The 20,062-nt window shown below is 43.7% G+C and overlaps 1 protein-coding gene across 5 annotated transcripts in view; it reads left to right on the top strand.

The window, feature by feature from the left end:
• The first annotated feature begins 7,079 nt into the window (after positions 1 to 7,079).
• Positions 7,080 to 20,062, top strand: part of ACSL3 (acyl-CoA synthetase long chain family member 3) — a 112,854-nt gene continuing 99,871 nt past the window's right edge. For all 5 annotated transcript variants that reach the window (XM_073359941.1, XM_073359944.1, XM_073359943.1 and 2 more), the window contains exon 1: positions 7,080 to 7,232. The gene's annotated coding sequence lies outside the window, so the exon portion shown is untranslated. The remainder of the gene's footprint in view (positions 7,233 to 20,062) is intronic.

Genomic DNA, 20,062 nt, shown 5'->3' with positions numbered 1-20,062 from the left:
CTGAGGTGAGGTGGGGATAGAGGGTTGGGGGTTCCCCTGGGAGTGGAGACCTAGAGTTACCCTGGGGTTCTGCCCCAGCAGTACCCCCTCAAAGGGCCTTGGGGTCCAGGAGGGACATGGGGCTTGAGGCAGGCAAGACACTGGCCAGCAGAGGGCACTCCGAGGCTAAAAAAGAGCTAATTCCCAGACAACCAGCAGGAGGCGCCACAACAGTGAGTCTTTGTTTCACTACAGTATACATTTGAGAAAGCTGTTGAATCTCAAGAAATCTGACACCTCTGCTCTTAAAATGTTCACTTAGCATGTGGTTACATTTTTTTTAAAGCTTTTTTTGTCATAGTGCTATGAGACATATGAGCAATGCTCCATCATTTGTATTGTCCAGTTATCCAGTGAGTCATATAGTAAGTTTGCTAATAGTCATTTTCCCTTCAGAAATTTTAAGGTGTATTATTAAATCCTACCCAGGCTTGAAGCTTAGCCCTACCCAACCCATTCTTAGTTGTCCGTTGTGTCAAGTGATATCATCACCATGCTCTACATGCAGTCTGCCAATTGTAATTTTAGTTCTTGTTGTTTACTTTAAGAAAGTACTTATTTTGTTCAACTATGTCCCTCATTGGAGTTTTACTTATGGGCTTATATATGAGCATCTGTGATGTTTAGATTTCTATTAGTTCTAACTGTAGAACTCCCTCTATCAAGATATAGCAGACTCTGCTCATAATGAATTAACTGAGAATTTCCCATGTGTATTCTCCCATTCACAGTCTGTTTCATAATGTGGCTCCTGGTTTTGTTTTTTGTGTGTACAGTATATTAATGTAGAGCTGGCCAAATTATTTGTTACCAATAATATTTGTTATTTAGTCCCTTTTTCTGGAGAGTGGGTTGTTTGCTTACTGATTCTGACTTTCTTTAAATGTATTGTTTGCAAATTATCCTGAATACTTACAATCTAAAAATCGTTCATGAGCTGTTAGCTGTTCATGTTCTGTGGTTGGTCACCCAAGCCACAAGGCGTTGTTTTTGCTCTTTGACTGGATGACTGAAACTTTTTACAACAGGAAATAAGAATATTGGAAAATTTGTATCAGAGCATTTTTCACTAAATAATATTTGTACTAAAATTTGTGCAATTTTAGGGGTTAATGAACATTTTCACATTGATTGCCTGAATAATCTAAGAGCTGCACTCACTCCCTTCATTTGCAAGATCATGTTAATATTTGGTTTATAATAACATCATGCTAATACTTTAGTTTGTCATCGAGCTCTGATCATCTCTCATTTTCTTTGCTTGTGAACAAAGGTAAATTTCAGAGTTTCCCAAAAGTACTAGCCTATATCTCTTGTACATCTGAGATTTTTAAGTATAAATACAGATTATGAATAATTTTAAAAATTAATAATTCTGTTTATTACAAAATCACCTTTCCCCCTCCCCTCCACTTTGGTTTTCTTATGAATATTCAGCATGGAACTATTATATCATACAGTGAAAATTTCCAAGGTTCTTCAACAAATTTAAAACTTAAGAGAAACTTTAGTTCTGACCAAGATCCCAGGTATTTTCCCACTATTGATATTTTCCAATGATGGAAAAAAATATTGACATAATCACAACAGAACAACAATTTAGTGTGTCACAGACACTAAAATCTTTTTCTCTGATACAATATAATCCCAATGCTCTCATTTTATAGAGGAAAAACTCCCACCTCTTGGTACTTGAAATCATTGATGCCAGAGAAATGAATAACAAATATTCTAAGTATTCCATCTAGCTGTACACAAAAATGATGCCATACATTTGCCTCTTGTGGTAGTATTAACAACTGATACACTTCCTATGAATGTGCAAAAAAATTCCAGAAGTCAATATCAGCATCTTTCAATATAGTCTAATCCAAGATTTCATGGTATTTAATCTAAATGGATTGATAGTATCAACTCTACATAAAAAGAAATAGTTTGTCTGAATCCATTATAAATGCTTCACACTTTTTAATGTAATCCCCCAGACAGGAAAGTAACGAGCTGACGAGTCATTAGGCTCTGAACAGATAGTAAGGAAGTGTTCCTTTTATACCATAAGGCCACTTGGTGCAACAGAGAGAGGAGAAGCTGGTTACAGGTCTCTGATTCTCTGGGAAGATCTGCACAGTCTGCAGGATGCTTTCCAAGTTAGGAACATTTCTAACTTTTTAGCAAAGGGAAGCCCAACTGCCTTTGTACTGAGAAACATAAAAACTCCCCATTTACCTCACCAATCCTTAAACCCTGTGTAATCAAGCAGTGGACTGACACATGGGTTTGAACCTTTCATCCTAGATGAGGACCTGCCCATGCATTTCTCATCTCCAGGCTGCATTGTATTTGAAGGTGAACGTGAAGATGATGCACAGGCTCCAGCTGGTACAGAAAGTTCCAGCTGTTCACCTTCTGCATGACTCAAGTCCTCATGAGCACATCAGGCCTCTGCTTAAGTCCTTCCACTGGCTTCCAGTCAGCATGTGATGGCCATGTAAAGCCTTGGTCCTAATTTCGAAAGCAATCAATATCTTCCAGAGGAGATCAGGTGAGCTGAGTCTGACCATCTTTGGGAAACATTGCAAAGCCTTGCTTTTTGAGGGGAAGTGATGCCACCACAAGCGACACTCACATTTTGAACACGCTTTTTATTCCACCATCCTCCGCGCTTTTTTAAAACAAAAAAGTTACTCCAAGCAGAGTTCTGACCCCATACAATGAGAAGTAGGGCAGACTGCATGAAGTCCCCTTGGGACTTTGCTACATGGAAGGTGTTCAGACACTCCAATAATGGACAGCAATATAAACCTCTTACATAAAAAGTCACGTGGAGAGTGAAATCACAGTTAACATTTTCCTTTCTTGAGCTGATTACTTTGTACTTTCACAAGGAACTGAACAAAGGTCTGTTCCAGATTTTGCCTCAGGTGGCATGCCACCCTTGATACGCACCTTTTAGGCTGCTCAGTCAGGGGATTGTTAAAATAAGTAGGCAGTGCATTTTAGCCAGAAGAATAATATTGCCTTAAAACAACACAGGGTATATGTCTACCCAGAGATAAGACTTACAGCATAGCTGCAGCAAGAGCGGGTCAGCTCTCTCAGCCTCCCAGGGCTTGGGCTGTGGAGCTCAAAAATTGCTGTATAGACACTCGGGCCCAAATGTCTACACAGTGATTTTTAGCCCTGCAGCCTGAGCCATGGAGGCTGAGTCAGCTGATCCAGGCCAACTGCTGGTGCGTGGGTTTGTGGGTGTCTTTATTTAAATAAATCTATCCCTGTAAAGATGTACCCGAAGAGATCTAGCATGTTTTTGGCTGCAGAATTTTGCCCATTCTGCATAAAAGTGTCAAGAACTTCCAAAGAGGTTCCTGAGCTGCAGGGGGAGTTAATTTAAGTTCCTATAGAAATCTATTTCAGATACACTGCAGTGTTTTTGTTTGTTTGTTTGTTTTGTAGAGATGTCTGAAATTTCGTATGCATGCACAGTCTGCATGCACAGTCTGTACCAGGTAACCTTTCTGCTCAGCTGTTGGACTGAGTTAGGAACATAGCAATTGCCAGAATGCATCAGACCTGTAGTCTATCTTGTTCAGTAATCGGTCTCCAGCAGTAGGCCACATCAAATGCTTCAGAGGACAGTGCAAGAAACCTTGCATTAGGCAGACTTGAGATAATCTCACCCCTACATTAGGTGTCCTTTTAATCTCTGTTAAAGATTGGCTTAAACCCTGAAGTATGAATATCCTAAAATTTATCATTCACTAACTCTAGGTGATATTGATGTGTAGTTCCTTTCTGAATCTTACTAAGTTTTCAGCCTCAATGTGCTGGACAGCCTTTGGGGGAAGTAAAGGCTGTTTCATAATGGGTGCCTGCCAGGCATGAGGTCCTGCACACAAGATTCTGTCTGGGTTGGATTCTCTGTTCAGTGTTCTGAAAGCAATCTATACCCAACTATAGTATCTATTCTGGGTGCTCTGGACTCAGTGTTAGGGGTGCAAATTGATCAAAGTATTGCAGCTATGTAGAGTGGAGCATAGGCTAGTTTTGCTGTTATCCCACTCCCTTCAATTCTACAGAAAGCAGAGATTGCTTCATGCACTCTGTGCATGCGCACATTCTATTGAATGGAGTCCAAACAAAGTCAATGAGAGCTTTGAGTACACAGCATGTCTGGAAATCGGGCCGTCAATTACTAGTTTCTCAGACTTGCTTTCTGGAGAGGTTGTCTTTAGAGATCCTGATATTGCCATATTGTGCAGGGAAAAATTAACAAATGCATTGTCCTGGGAAGTTTCCACTTAGAGTGGAGATGGGTCTGTGACACACAGTTTGCATTTGTATGTCAAAATTCAGCCAAGTTTAGATCCAGCATGTTAGTTCAGCCTTTTATAAAGATGGGGACAAGGTACAAACTTTGAAATGAGATCCAGATTTGGAGTAAAAAATTCACCCTCTTTCCTAAGTTTTGGTAGATTTTAAATCTAGGGGATTGGGTCAGGGCCATTTCTAATTCCAAGTTAGGTGTCCTATGAGTCTCTGGAACTGAGACTCTCGCTCAGCGTAGTGCATCTTCACATCACACCTAGTCAACCTGTGGAACTCATTGCTGAGGGATGTTGTAAAGGCCAAAACTATAACAAGGTTCAAAAAAGAATTTGATAAATTCATGGAGGATAGGACCCTCAATGGCATCAATTAACCAGGATGGTTAGGGATGCAACCCTATGCTCTGGGTGGCCTGAGCCTCTGACTGCCAGAAGCTGGGACTGGACAACAGAGGAGGGATTACACAATGAGTACTTGTTCTGTTCATTCCCTCTGAAGCACCTATTGGAAGCAGGCTTGCAAACTGTCTAATCACACAAACCCAAACACCTTTGCCCTGCGCCTTGTGTCTGGGAGTAGGCTCAGGTCTGGGGCAAGAGATTGGGGTTTGGGAGGGGGTGAGGGTCTGGCTGGTCAGCACTTACCTCGGTTGGTGGCACAGTAAGGGCTAAGACAGGCTCCCTGGCCCAGTGCAGCTTCCGGAAGCGGCCAGCACGTCCCTGGGATGGGGCAGGGGACTCTGCACTGTCTGTGCCTGCAGGCACTGCCCCCACAGCTCCCATTGGGTTAATGGGAGCTGCAGAGTCACACTTGGGATGGGGGCAATACACTGAGACCCCTTGCCCCCACCTTCCCCGGGGCTGCAGGGATTTGCTAGCAACTTCCAGGAGCAGGGCAGGGTCAGGGCAGGCGGGGAGCCTGCCTTAGCCCTGCTGTGCTGACAGACTTTTAGCAGCCTAAAATCTCCCGGTTTGGCTTCAGTAGCCTCCGGGAGACAGAGTGTAATTCTGGAGGCTCCCAGCAAAACCAATCGGAAGACAGGATCCTGGGTGAGGTGGACCATTGGTCTGACCCAGCGTGATCATTTCTTACAGAACACCCATAGGTAAGCACAAGAAAAAGAGGATTCATTCTGTCATCCACGCACCAACTATAATAATGCACGAGGCACTCTCCCTTGCTGAGTGCAATCTGAACCCTGTGAAGTCTTGTCTGTGTTTACATAAAATAGCTATTGTTTTATTGTGGAACTGTCCTTTGACTGATTTGAAGTAAAATTTAAAAGACTAGAAGTTCAAGCCAGAGAGTTCATCACAACTCTGAATTCTCCCCTTTTGCATTCACATCCTATCTATTGTCTTTAATTTGGCATGTGTTTGTTGAAACAAGTGAATCCCTTGGCAGAATGTCACTTCAACTCCCTCCTTCTGAAATTATTAATTTTTTTTCCTTCCTTGGAACAAGTGGGTGACTGGTTCTTCCATTTCCAGGTACACAGGCTTCTATTGTTCCTTTTCTTATCCTCATGACTATAGAAGAACTCTTGAATTTTTAATCTAATGCTGTGATATTACCTATAATGTTGCTATCACCTGTATTGGCCTGTGATCCTTCATGCTGCTTATAATAAGCTCAGAAATCTCTCATATACTATTTCCATCTTGCAATATTTTCCTCCCTTTCTGAAGGAGATTCATGTAATTACAAGGACACCTCTACAACTCACATATGTCAGAAGAAGGAAACCATGAAGCAGGCAGCCCAGGCCAAGCTATGAGTCTTTCTGGTGCCTATAAGTCTCAGATGACCTGAGGGGAATATTCCTGTTCTCTCCTAACATAAAAAGAGTCCTTGTATTCTGAGAAGACAGGAGTAATAGATCAGGGTACCAGAATCATTTTAACTGTTTGGTATGAACTGTGCCCTGCTAAAAATTAATAGGAGCAACTGAAAAAAAAATGGAGAAAGTGGCCTGGGGGAAGTGGTTATCTCTCTACCACTTCACACTTACTTCAACATACTTAAGAGTGGTAAAATGTTCATATTATAGTGTATGCATGCTCTAGAAGTTAAAAAAAAAAATTGCTTCATTTTGTGCTTCTGATTATAATGTTGCTCCATTGATACTTATTTTCAAATGGTACAGCATCTGTAAACACAAAATGAATCTCCCTAATTTAAAATGTTGCTCCTTCTTTAAATTAACTAAAATGACACAGTTCAAGTGCTTGTAAATCTTTGAGTTTACAAAGTGATTGGGGATTATATTACAGCACTAAATGAGGGGAGGGTGCCTGCAAGGCAATAGTTTGCATAGTAATTATTTACACAATGTGCAGTAATATACACTATTTGCATAATAAATTACTCCATGGACACGAGTGCATTTGAATGGTAACTGTTACTTGTAGCACAGTGTCAGTGAAAATCCGTTACTCGCGCGCTCAGCCCCACCAGCCTATTTCCCCGTCCCGAGGCCCCGCCTTCCCTCGCCCTGCGCGCTACAGCGCCTGACCCCGGCAGCGAACGCCCTGTAGTAACCCCTGTGCAGCTCGCGCGCTCCCCTCCCCTGCGTGGCAACCGTTAATAATGTTACTGAGCCGGCCCCTCACGCGCCACCCCGCTTCGGCCAATCACTGAGCGCTCCTCATGTATATGGAATGAGGGTGCTCCGCAGCTGCGTCGGTTTGTGCGAGGTGTGTGCGGCCGGGGAGGCGGGGCCTAAGCCGGGCCTGTGTTGGCTCCACGGTGCCGGGACATGGGGCTGCGGCTGGGTGGGTAGTGCAGGGAGCCGCTTGGCATTGTGGGCACGGAGCCTAGGCTGGACCCCAGCGTCGCGGCCTGGACACCGGATCCGGCAAGGCGCGGTGAGAGCGGCCGGCGGCCGGCAGCTGCTCTTTTGCTTGGGTGCATTTTCGGGGGGAGGGGAAGAGACACAGGGGTGCGTTCGTGTGAGGGGCCTTGTGTGGGGGCGGGGGCTCCAGTAGGTGGGGGAGGGGACACAGGGGTGAGTTGGTGGGAGGGGGCCTTATGGTGGTGGCGGCGACGATGCTGGGGGGTGGGGGGGCTCCAGGAGCTGGGGAGTTAGGTTTTGGGTGTGTGTGTGTAGTTGTTGGGTGTGGGGATAGTGGGGCCGAGATTGGTGGGTGTGGGAGAGCTGGAGGGAGAGCGGAATGAGGATGGTGGGTGTGGAGGGGGCTGAGGTGGGAGCTGGAGCGGTGTGCTTGGTGGGTGTGGGAGGTCAAGGGGGTGGGGAGTCGAGAGAGGTAGGTGCGGGTGAGGAAGGTGGATGTGAGGGGGCTGGTGGAGGGTTTAGGTTAGCGGGGGCTCAAGGGGGAGGGGATGAGGCTGGTGGGGCTGAAGTTGGTGGGTGTGGGAGGGCTCAAGGGGGAGGGGAGTAAGGATGGACCAAGAGGAGAAGAGTGTATGGCACATGTATTGGGTAACGTGTGGGGTTGATGGCAGGAAAGGGAAATGGCTGGATTGGGATGTTGAGACTGGTTGAATGTAGGAAGCTGTTTAAATTGGGCTACAGCTTCAGTGAAGGGCAAGTAAATAGGAATTTGGGATTTAGTTAGGGAGCTGGGGTCATGAATGGCATCTTTTTGCATTAGGAGCTGCTTGCTGTAAGTTCCAAGTTGTCCCTTCAGTTTCCTTCCCTGATCCTCCAATGCAAAATAACAGTCCCAGGAAATGAAACTACAGATATTGCTTCCCATGTGCAGTTGGTCTAATGACATGTGTAACTCTTTAAAGGGACAATAACTTAGGCCTTGTTTACACCTAAAAATTAGATTGACAACTGCAGCACTCAGAGCTGTGGAAAAACTTTGTCCCCCGTGCAACGTAGTTAAATTGACCTAACCATGACTAGATGCAGCTAGGTCAACAGAGGAATTCCTCTGTTGGGCTAGTTACTGCCTCTTGAGAAGTGGATTATATACATGGACAAAAATACCCCTTCTGTTGATGTAGGAAGTATCCGCACTATAGCGGCACAGGTGCAGTGCTGTAGCATAGAAATACCTTTAGTCTCAGAGTAAGTCTCAGTCCCAGCTACATTAGGTCTCCCAACATTGCAAGACTGCGATTTGGACTATGTCTACACTTGCAGAGTTTTTGCGCTGTCAGTTTCACTGGTGATAGAGAATCAGTAAAAGAAAAGTGCTGGTTTGTGTTCTCACTTACTTCCACAGATTGTGTTCACATTTGCAGCACTTCCATTGCCAATGAGAGCAGCACACTGAGGGCAGCTATTCAAGAGTACAGCTCTCTCCATTTTGAGGATAGGTCTTGTGGGAAGGAGGGGGCATGATCGTGGGGCATCTTGCGTCCTTGCACAGCCTCCTCTCCCCAAACACTGATCAGCTCCAGTAGCTCAGCATTGCTCCGAGCAGGGGATCCGCTGCTCCATGGAGCAGCCATTGTCACCTGGCCAGATGATAAGTGAGTATTTGCCAAGAAAACAGGAAGGGGAATTTCAAAGTTCTCCAAGGCTTTACAGGGGGAGGGGCGGGCTTTACAGGGGGAGGGGCAGATGGCAGTTTACCTGGCATCAGAGCAGCAGAGCTGCTGGCGAGAGTGGTCACATAGGCACTGTGGGATATCGTCCAGAGGTTAAAAGCTGTGTAAACAGGAAGAACGTGTCTCCATTTGCACATCACCGCAAAAGTATCACCGGTAAGAACTGTATGCCTCTTGTGGAGGTGGTTTTCTATTTGCGGTGAAACTTCTGAGTTTCACCGCAAAAAGTAATTGGCAAGGGGAGACGCTTCCACAGTTTTTGCGCAAAAAAGGGACTTTTTGGACTTTAAATGGCAAGTGTAGACACGCCCTTGGTCTTCACCAGTGCCTCTCAACCTTTCTTGACTACTGTATCAATTTCAGGAGTCTGATTTGTTTTGTGTACCCACAAGTTTCACCTCACTTAAAAACCACTAGCTTACAAAATCAGACAGAGAAATACAAGTGTCACAACACACTATTCCTGAAAAATGGCTTGCTTTCTCATTTTTACCGTACAATAAAATGAATCAATTGGAATATAAATATTGTACTTACATTTTGATATATAGTATATAGAGCAGTATAAACAAGCCCTTGACTGTATGAAATTTTAGTTTGTACTGATTTTGCTGGTGCATTTTATGTAGCCTGTTATAAAACTAGGCAAATATCTAGATGAGTTGATGTACCCCCTGGAAGACCGCTGTGTACTCCCAGGGGTACATGTACCTGTGGTTGAGAACCACAGGTCTATACTACCAGTTTCTGTATTTATATCTGCTTTGCTCAGGGATGTGGAAAATCCACACACCCTGAGCAATGCAGTTATACTGTCCTAACCCCGAGCGTAGACAGCACTATGTCAGTGGGAGGGCTTCTCCTGTTGATATAGCTACTGTTTCTTATGGAGGTGGAGTACTTATGAGCTCGCCTCTCAGTGCAGGTAGAGTCTTCTCTAAGTGCCACAGCGGTGCAGCTGCACCGTAAGTGTAGACAATCCCTGAGAATTTTTTTTTAAAACTTCCTATTGCACACTACACCCTTGCAGTAGGAGCAATGAGAAGGGATGGGGATGCTCAGTCATGTCTATTGTGGTGCTCTAGTTGTTTTGAAACCTGTATATGAGGTGAGTAGACTTTATTTTGTCTAGGCTGAGAGGATTTCATGGGTGATCGTACTGGTGCTGTATCTCTCCACACAGTGGGAATGTAGCTTATTTCAAGGAAAGCGTTTGGAGTTAATGACGCACAAAAAGACGGACATGAAGCAGAAGGTTTTGTTCTGTCCTGAATATGTCCTGTCTGATGGTACATCTTGGTTTTTTGTTTTTGTGGGGTAGGAGAGGGAGAACAAGTGACTGGAGAAGAGAGAGGCCGAATTTGGATTTTGTATTTAAAACAACAATGCTAAAAACAAAACAAACCCAAAACACCCAACTGTATAATATCACATTCCAGTGTAACTTTTTAACAAATAAATATTCCCAACCAGTGGCGAATGCAAACTTTGCAGCATTGTACTAGTGCATGAGAACCAGGACCTGACACTCACTTGACAGTGTCTAAAAAGAGAAACCAGATAGTCTATTTACATTGTCCAAATTGAAAAAATATAGAAAACAAAAAGTTTAAGTAAATTAGACATGTAAAATTTTCAGTTTTGCTAGTTCTTTAAGTTTAGGTAAGGGAAAGGAAATTTGTAGATATTCTCCAGTCGTGTTGTGCCTTTCTCTGTACAAGTACAACTACGTGACACCCATAAAATGTACTAAAAATGATTTTTTCATCAGCACTTTAAAATTACATGTTACTGTATTTCTAGTGGTCATCTATTACTTAATTCAACGATAATTAAATCAGTGAGGTAGCTCTTTTATAAAGTTGAAAAATGTATAGATAATGGGGTATATACCAGATAGAAATAGCTAAAATACGGTTTCAGATAATTCCTTAAAGGTGGTGCTATACTTTTCAGATTTAAAAAACAGGGAACTTTTGTTTTCCTTTTAACTGTTTGATATATTGGTCTGAACTTTTTTCACTCTTCGATCATCCACTGAGAGTCTTTGGTGAGAGTCAAAAGGGGCTTTGCCTGAGCACAGCGGTTCACTCACACAGTTATTAGTACAGGGGGCTTTAAAATCAGTCTGCAGTTGCCGACAACACTACAAAAATCTGATAGTTGTGGCAAAGTTTGAGTTTCTGCATACTCTGACATCTTTAGCTTGATGGGCATGCTAGCTGAGGAAACTAGATCTGTATTAGTTTAATATAGGTTTTTCCCTCAATTAGTTTTTTTTAATTGGCAGCGTTACGTCCTCATTAAAGAGTGTTAGGTTGCCGACCCCTGTTCTAGAACCGATGGCACACAAGCCAATTTTTAATGGCACACTGCTGCTTGCTGGGTCCCAGCCGTCGGGCCTGCTCAGCCCGCTGTCAAACCCAGGCAGCAGCGTGCAATTAAAAATCCTGCCTGCCCCGGCCCGCTCTTCTCTGCCCCCTGTGGGGGCAGGGTGAAGAAGCTTGGTCCTGCTGGCTGCTGCTACAGAACAGGCAACCTCCCCTGCCTTTTTCCCTAGTGTGCTGGGTTCCTGCCCCTCCTCCTCCTCTCCCTCCCTTCAGCCAATCAGCTGATGGCCCTTGTGCAGGAGGGGGAGAAGCGGAGCCCCAGCGCGTTCCCTGCTCTGGGGAGGAGGCAGAGAAGAGGTGGGGAAGCGGGGGTGGAATCAGGGCGTATCCCCTCCAGCCCCCTGCTGTGAGCCGCTCTGGGCAGGGGGCTGGGAGCACCCCCACGACCCTAGCCCACACTCCCAGCCCTCTGCCCTGACCCCTGTACCTCCCACACATCCCAGCCTCCTGCCCGGACCCCTGCATCCCCCCAAGACCCCAGCTCTGACTCCAGCACCCCCCACACATACCCAGCCCTCCACACTCCATGCCCTGACTTCTGCACTCCCCACATTCCCACCCCCACCCTGAGCACCAAACGGGAGCTCCTGCACACACCCCCCGCCATTCCCACCTGCACCCTCGCACCAAATGGGAGCTGCCCAGATAAGCACTCCACACTCAAATCTTCTGCCCCAACCCTGAGCCCCCTCCCTCATTCTAGCTCCTGGCCAGACCCTACACCCCAACCCCCAGCCTGCTCCCTCACCCCCAGCCCTGTGCTCAGTGCACTTCCCACCCTCAGTTCAGTGCAGAGAGAGAGGAAGAGAATGGGCTAGAACCAGGGAGAAGGTAGGTATCCACTCTACATGGGCAGGGCTGGGATCCCAGACTGGCAGCAGGCTGAACGGGGCCAGCAGCCGGGACCCTGGCTGGCAGGAGCCGGCGGATGGAACCCCAGACTGGCAGCGGACTGAGCCGCTCAGCCCACTGCCAGTCTGGGTTTCTGTCTGCTGGCCCCTTGCCACCCGGGGTCCCAGCTGCAGGTCTCGCTCAGCCTGCAGCCAGCCTAGGTGAACGGAACCCCAGGCTGGCAGCGGGCTGAGCGGGCCGGCGGCTTAAGATCAGCATTTTAATTTAATTGAAGCTTCTTAAACATTTTTAAAACCTTGTTTACTTTACATACAACAATAGTTTAGTTATATAATATATAGACCTATATAGAGAGACCTTCTAAAAAATGTTAAAATGTATTACTGGCATGCAAAAACTTAAAGTAAATACATGAAGACTTGGCACACCACTTCTGAAAGGTTGCTGATCCCTGTTCTAGAATGTGTGTTCTGGCCTTGGTGCATAGACCCCTAAAACAGTACGGTAGCTGATGATCTAAATATCAGTTTAAAACTTTCTGGATGGTGGGCTCCACAGGAGCTGCATGCACGCCCTGCATTTCTCCTCACATCCTGTATCTGATTATTTATAAGGAGCCACAGCACCAACTGCTACATAATTCCTTCTTATTGTTGCTGGTGGTATAAGCAAGTACTCACTATTGTCTGTTGCTACTCCTGTAGGTCCCTTTTCTTGGGAGGGGTGGGGTGGGTAGTAAAATCTTTTTATTTTCCAGTTCATGTTAGGGCAATTAGTGCAGTTTAGATGCTTGGCCCAGATAGGTTTCAGAGTAACAGCCGTGTTAGTCTGTATTCGCAAAAAGAAAAGGAGTACTTGTGGCACCTTAGAGACTAATCAATTTATTTGAGCATGAGCTTTCATGAGCTACAGCTCACTTCATCGGATGCGTACCGTGGAAACTGCAGAAGACATTATATACACACAGAGACCATGAAACAATACCTCCTCCCGCCCCATTGTCCTGCTGGTAATAGCTTATCTAAAGTGATCATCAAGTTGGGCCATTTCCAGCACAAATCCAGGTTTTCTCACCCTCCGCCCCCCACACACAAACTCACTCTCCTGCTGGTAATAGCCCATCCAAAGTGACCACTCTCTTCACAATGTGTATGATAATCAAGGTGGGCCATTTCCTGCACAAATCCAGGTTTTCTCACCCCCCTCCAAAAACCACACACACAAACTCACTCTCCTGCTGGTAATAGCTTATCTAAAGTGATCATCTCCCCCCCCCCCCCCCCCCCGGGGGAGACACACACAAACTCACTCTCCTGCTGGCAATAGCTCATCCAAACTGACCACTCTCCAAGTTTAAATCCAAGTTTAACCAGAATGTCTGCGGGAAGGGGTAGGAAAAAACAAGGTAGCCTATTTCCCCTTGTTTTTTCCTACCTATCATGTGCCAGCAATGCCCCTCTGCCATTTACATTGGTCAAACTGGACAGTCTCTACGTAAAAGAATAAATGGACACAAATCAGATGTCAAGAATTATAACATTCATAAACCAGTCGGAGAACACTTCAGTCTCTCTGGTCACGCAATCACAGACATGAAGGTCGCTATCTTAAAACAAAAAAACTTCCAATCCCGACTCCAGCGAGAAACTGCTGAATTGGAATTCATTTGCAAATTGGATACTATTAATTTAGGCTTAAATAGAGACTGGGAGTGGCTAAGTCATTATGCAAGGTAGCCTATTTCCCCTTGTTTTTTCCTAACCCCCCCCCCCCCCCCCCCCGACGTTCTGGTTAAACTTGGATTTAACCTTGGAGAGTGGTCGGTTTGGATGAGCTATTGCCAGCAGGAGAGTGAGTTTGTGTGTGTGTGTGTCCCCGGGGGAAAAAAAGGGGGGGGGGTGAGAGAACCTGGATTTGTGCTGGACATGGCCCACCTTGATTACCATGCACATTGTAGGGAGAGTGGTCACTTTGTGTGTGGGGGGGTGGAGGGTGAGAAAACCTGGATTTGTGCTGGAAATGGCCCAACTTGATGATCACTTTAGATAAGCTATTACCAGCAGGACAGTGGGGTGGGAGGAGGTATTGTTTCATGATCTCTGTGTGTATATAATGTCTGCTGCAGTTTCCACAGTATGCATCTGATGAAGTGAGCTGTAGCTCATGAAAGCTCATGCTCAAATAAATTGGTTAGTCTCTAAGGTGCCACAAGTACTCCTTTTCTTTTTGGCAGATAGTTAGTTTTTTTTTTTTTTTTTGGTAGCTCCACTGAGCCTTTATTGTTCTGCTATGATTTTGTGCTTGTAGGAATGATTGAAGTTTAAGCTCCGGGGCCTAGAGTGACCAGATGACAAGAACAAAATATTGGGACACATGAGGGGCTACCCCCTCCCGGGCCGGCTCTAGGTTTTTGCTGCCCCAAGCAAAAAAAAAAAAAAAAGCTGGAGTGCCGCCGAAACAAAATATCGGGACAGTACATCCATTGGGATGCGGGACAAACAACTAATTATCGGGACAGTCCTTATTTTATCGGGACGTCTGGTCACCCTACCAGGGCCTCAAGTCTTGCCCCTTATGTGAAGGTACTATATACATACAAGTACAATTGCTTGCTCTGCCTTAGAGGGGTAATATTTAGGATCTGTGCTTTTGTGTGTGGATCTCTTCTAGCCTCACATAGAGCCATAGAATGCCAACTTGAGCTTAATCTTAATGACTCCATTACTAGGCTGTACTATTCACCCTATTACTTCTGGCTGAATTTGGCTCCATCACACATACTGAAGCTCAGGAGCTCTGAAAAATGTCTAGAGCTGCAACCTGTGAAATGGATCTGCATCCTTCCTGGCTGGTTAAAAGCAAGCAAAACCACAACTGTGCCTCCTTCAAATTCCTTGAAAAATACAAGGTCTCTTAGAGAGACTTGGCAGCTTTGAACCTGAAATTGTTGAGGTTGAAAAATTGTTGGGGTTTGAAAAATCTCGCTGACTTTTAACATTGTCCAGTTCAAGCAATTGGGAAAGGGAAAGCCACTCTTTCAACCAATATATTTTGAACCTAATCTTCAGTCCACCTTCCAAAACAGCTGACCATTTCTACCCAATGCTCTAAAAAAGGATTAAAGTACTTTTATACGGATACTGTTCCTAATTTTTGTACTGAATCTGCAGCCCACAGTAGTAAAGCTGGGCTGATTTCGCTTGCTTAGTCCCACAGAAGCAAGAGACAGAGTGCAAGATATGTAGAGGAGGAAGTCATGCTCATCAGCTATCCTCCATATGAGTATAGTTAATTACCAAGCTGTACTAGTTCAGTAAAATTTCTTGTTGTGGGACAAACTGACTCCTTTGCATGAAGAGGCAAAGGAGGCCATCACGATGAATTCATCAATTCTGAATTTACAATGTATACAGCTTCAAACAGGGTCTAGAAAATGATTTTAGTTAATTGCTTCTTGTTTCACTTAAATTAGACCATGTTTTTGTGTAGTTATATTACAGTAGTGCCTAGAGACCACAACTGAGATCGGTGCATTGTTGGGCTAAGCACTACCAAAAAAAAAGGTAAGACAATCCCTGCCGCGAAGAGCTTACCTTATAAATAGACGTGGTAAACAACAAGTATGGAGGGGTAAAAGTGTGGGCAAGCCTTGGTGTGATGGTGTAGGTGTCAGGGTGGACTTGATTTAAATCACTAGTCAGGAAGACTCGATTTAATCATGGATTTATGCATAAAAGTGCATTCTTGTTAATTGTTATAACCTTAATACGTATTCTTTACAACTCAGGTTTCATTTTTAGAAGGTACATTTTTAAAGTAATTTATTTTGAAAACTTTTCAGATTCATTTTAGTGAATGATTCGTTTTTTCATTTACCAAAGGTAATTGAAACAGATATTTATGAAGTCATTTGGAGGTGAACTATCTCCAAATCAACAGGTTAATCATTAATATTTGGAGGATTTTTTGCCATGCTGTATTAGGAGGAGAACGTCACCAGACAGACATTTTAAATTGTTCTTTTAGTTAAATAAAACGATATCATGTATTCTGGATTTTTTCTTGAACAGCAAACATAATATTTTAACAAAACAAGCATATTTAATTTTTGAATGTAAACATTTAGTTAAACATTCAAGTTTTTTAAAATCAGGTTTGTTTTTATTAAAATTGTTTTTAACTAAAATAGTTAAATGAAATATAGTTAAAAAACCCAAAATCGACTGTCAGCCAAGTCAATGTGCGAAACTTAAAATACTGGCTTCTGCAGCTGAATCAGTCGTCTTCACCTTAATTTTCCTGTTTGTTCATAATCTGGAAAAGGAAAAACAAGCTTTCCTGCTTTTTTCAGGTCCCAAACGATTTCTCAATTTGGAATGAATTAGTCCAAAGGAAGAAAATATTCTTTCTACACTGGCAGAAGAAGCTACTGCGCTTAAAAGTGAGATGATCACTTCAACAGTCTCTGAATCCAAGTGCTTAAGTGACTTCCACCAGTTCACTGGTGTGCCTTTCTTTAAAACATCATCAGCAAACATCTATTTTTTGAACGGTTCACCCTTAGCTCTGAAGGTTATGATACTTGACGTTATGGATGGATGGATGATTGTTGGATGGTCATGTCATAGCCAACTCCTCTTCTTCAGCAGTTAAGGTTTGACCCTGGTACCAAGCATTGAGAAGAGTTGCAAGAAAATGAGCTGGAGATAGTGTTTGTCCGATTCGTTTTTTTAATGCTTGTAACTTAACTCTGTCATTGCATATTTCTCTTTTTAAGATCTCACTCCATTCCTTCCAAATTTCAACAGCGTCAGCAATAAAACTGCGATTTCCCTGTATTTTGTTCAAGGCTACAGAAATACACTTCAGGGTACTCAGCACGTATTTAACATTTCTCTTAAGCCCAATGTTGAGAACTTTGGCTGTGACAGTGCCATCTATTTTTTTCACAATTTTTTCACGAACTGTCATCAGATTAGGCCAGTTCTTGATATAGTGCTCAAAATCGTCCACTACTGAGTTCCACTGCACATCTTGTGGGAGAGTTAGCTTGGTTCCTCCCACTTTTTTCAGAGCAGCTGCTGCAAAGTGGTTGTCATGAAAGTATTTTGCAATTTCAACAACATTAGCCTTTATTTCTGGAACACTGAAGTCTTTGGCTAGGAGGTGCATCAAATGAGCACTGCAGTCATATGTTATTAGTTTGGGACTCTCTTCTAAATAATTTCTTCTCATCTTAGATACATTTGCAGCGTTGTCTGTGACCAAGCTGCGTACCAGACATTTGAATTTTTTCTCAGTTTCTTGTAGCTTTTACTGCTACTTGTAAGTATTCTGTTGTGTGTGCATTTCCTGATGTATCAATTGTTTCTGTAAGAAAGACATTCCCTTCTGTTGTCACACAAGCACATACAACAGGATCATTGTGGACATTGCTCCACCCATCAAGACTCAGGTTAACAATTTCACCCTCTAGACCTTTTGCACACTGCTCAATTTCTCTTTCATACACTTTATCCAGCAACTTGCCGGCGACATCTGCTCTGTTGGGTGGACTGTATCCTGGTCTTAATGACTGAACCATGTTAATGAAGTGTGGGTTCTCAATCCTAGGGAAAGGAGAGTTTGTTGCATAAACAAACTGGGCAGTTTTTCATCAATTACCTCTTTTTGTAATCTGCTGGTTCTTATCACAAACTTATCTATGGTGGTTTTCTGGGTGATGGAGATTTTTTTTTCCTTTTTGCTACAGGTGATACTATGTGACATAAATGTTGTGACTGAAACACTATCATTGGCAGATAACTCTGAAACTATAGAAAATGGTGGTGATCTTGAAGGTGGATAGTCTTCAGAATCCTGTATGTTGAGGATTGATTCTCCTAAACAAAATAAGTCAATGTAGTTGTTTAATTATTATTGACACTCAGTACTGCTTTAAAGGTGAAATTGTAAAAGGAAGATCTACCTATTTCAGCTATTTATTATCACAACTGCATCTAAAATGATAGTACCATAGAGTAACAACTATATTTTTTGCTCAAACGTGAGAATTCAAGAATAGTCCAGAAGGAAGACAGGCAGTCCTTAAGAAAGAAGTATGAAATAAAAAAGTTTACCAACCTGAAGATTCTACATGTTCAGACATGTTCCTTTCATCATCTTCAACGCAGCTCCCTCCTGAGAGGGAACACTTCTCATGATGTTGTTTCATTTGGGCAACCAGCCTTACATTTCTTTGTTGTACTGTTTGCATTTTGCACGCATACCTGTCTTACCCACAGGTAGAGGAACTTCATTAAAATATTCCCCAACTGGGTCTCTATTATGGCCTGCTGTCATTATAGGTTTTCCCTTCTAGTGAAAGAATGGTATGGTAGATCTCAAATCAATGAAGGCTACACTCAGAAAGACCTCACGATTTCTGGAATATGCTGCTCAAACAATTTCACTTTTGTTTCTACTGCCTGTCCCTCCCTTCTCATATTTATCTCCAGGCTTCTCCTTGTCCAGATCTATTCTGCCCCCAACAATCTTCTGTTCATTGAACTTTTTGAAACTTTGCACTTTTAGAAAGGGGTAAGGGATTGACTCTGTGTACACAAATTTACAGAGTGACAATAGGGTTGAGGTCTGTTATTTCTCACCTCTATTATTTATTTATTTTAAAAACATTTTTGTTGTTAACAAGCATGTTATCTCTGGAGACTGAAATCCACAGTTTGAGAACTGCAAAACTAAGCATCTCTGATAGTGCTCAGTCTAGAAGATACCGAGTCCCATTGGGTAGATAGAAAGATTAATCTAAATAATCTATACAGAAGCCCCTAGAACCCCATAAAATTGGGGTCCCTAATCCATGAACTATTGGAACTCATTTAGAAAACTTTTCTTAAACATTACATGAATATATTCTCATGCTATAGAATTAGAATTTATAATCCTTATTCCATGATGAGACCTCTTTGAGCTATAATGCATCTTTCTTTAAAATGCTTTTTGAGGAAAAAACCAATCTATCAAAAAATGCAATTTTAAATTAAAAAAAAATCTCTTTATTTTATTTGAAAAATCATTGATTTTTATCCTCCCTGGCAGGTGTGCACCACTTTAATATTTCCCCTGATTGGCATCAATATGTTCAATTTAATAGCCTGAGCAAGAAGAAGTCAATACACATTAACAAAATATCATATTCCCTTTTTAATAAGGCTTCAGGACAGGAGGCATTACAGTAAACAGTTCATAAGGTTTCTACCTCAGGATCCAAACTTAAATCTATAACACCAAGTTTCTGAGGCCTGGTCTGTACTACAGTATTCGGTCAGTGTACGGTAAGCTGCCTTACATTGACCTAATTATGTCAGTGTGTGCACTACAGCCTTGCTCCTGCCAATGTAAGTGCCCTACTACACTGACATAAAACTCCACCTCCACAAGAGTAATGGGGCTTATGCCTGTGTAGTTAGGGCAATGCAGGGTAGACACTGCATTACTTACATCTGTTGGCTATCATTCTTATCAAGCTGGAGTCGTGAAATTGACCAAAAAGCCGACTCCCAGCTTTGCTGCTCCACTCCAAGCTGGGCTGCCACCCAGGCTCCTGGCTCAGGCTCCCTCTTCCCGGTTGGGCTGCCACCTGGGCTGTCAGTTCCCTGCTCCCCACCGGGACTAGGCAGCTGACTAGGCTCTGGGTGCGGATCTCCCTGCCAGGAGCCCGGCTGCTCGCCTGACTCTTGGCTCCCTGCTCCCCACTGGGAGCATAGCTGTGCTTGGGTGGGAGCTCCGTTTCCGGAGTCCAGTTGGCTGCCCCATTCCCAGTGGGGAGCCAAGGTGTGTGTGGGGAGGTAAGTCAGGCTCCTGGTGGGGAGCTGCATGCAGAGCTGAAAGTCCTGGCTCTCAGCACCCCACACTGCCCCTCTTAAATTGAT

This window comes from Lepidochelys kempii, chromosome 9 (assembly GCF_965140265.1).
Source record: "Lepidochelys kempii isolate rLepKem1 chromosome 9, rLepKem1.hap2, whole genome shotgun sequence".
NCBI classification, from domain to species: domain Eukaryota; kingdom Metazoa; phylum Chordata; order Testudines; family Cheloniidae; genus Lepidochelys; species Lepidochelys kempii.
Note: the sequence above shows the minus strand (reverse complement) of the source record. Positions and strands in the feature narration are given on the sequence as shown.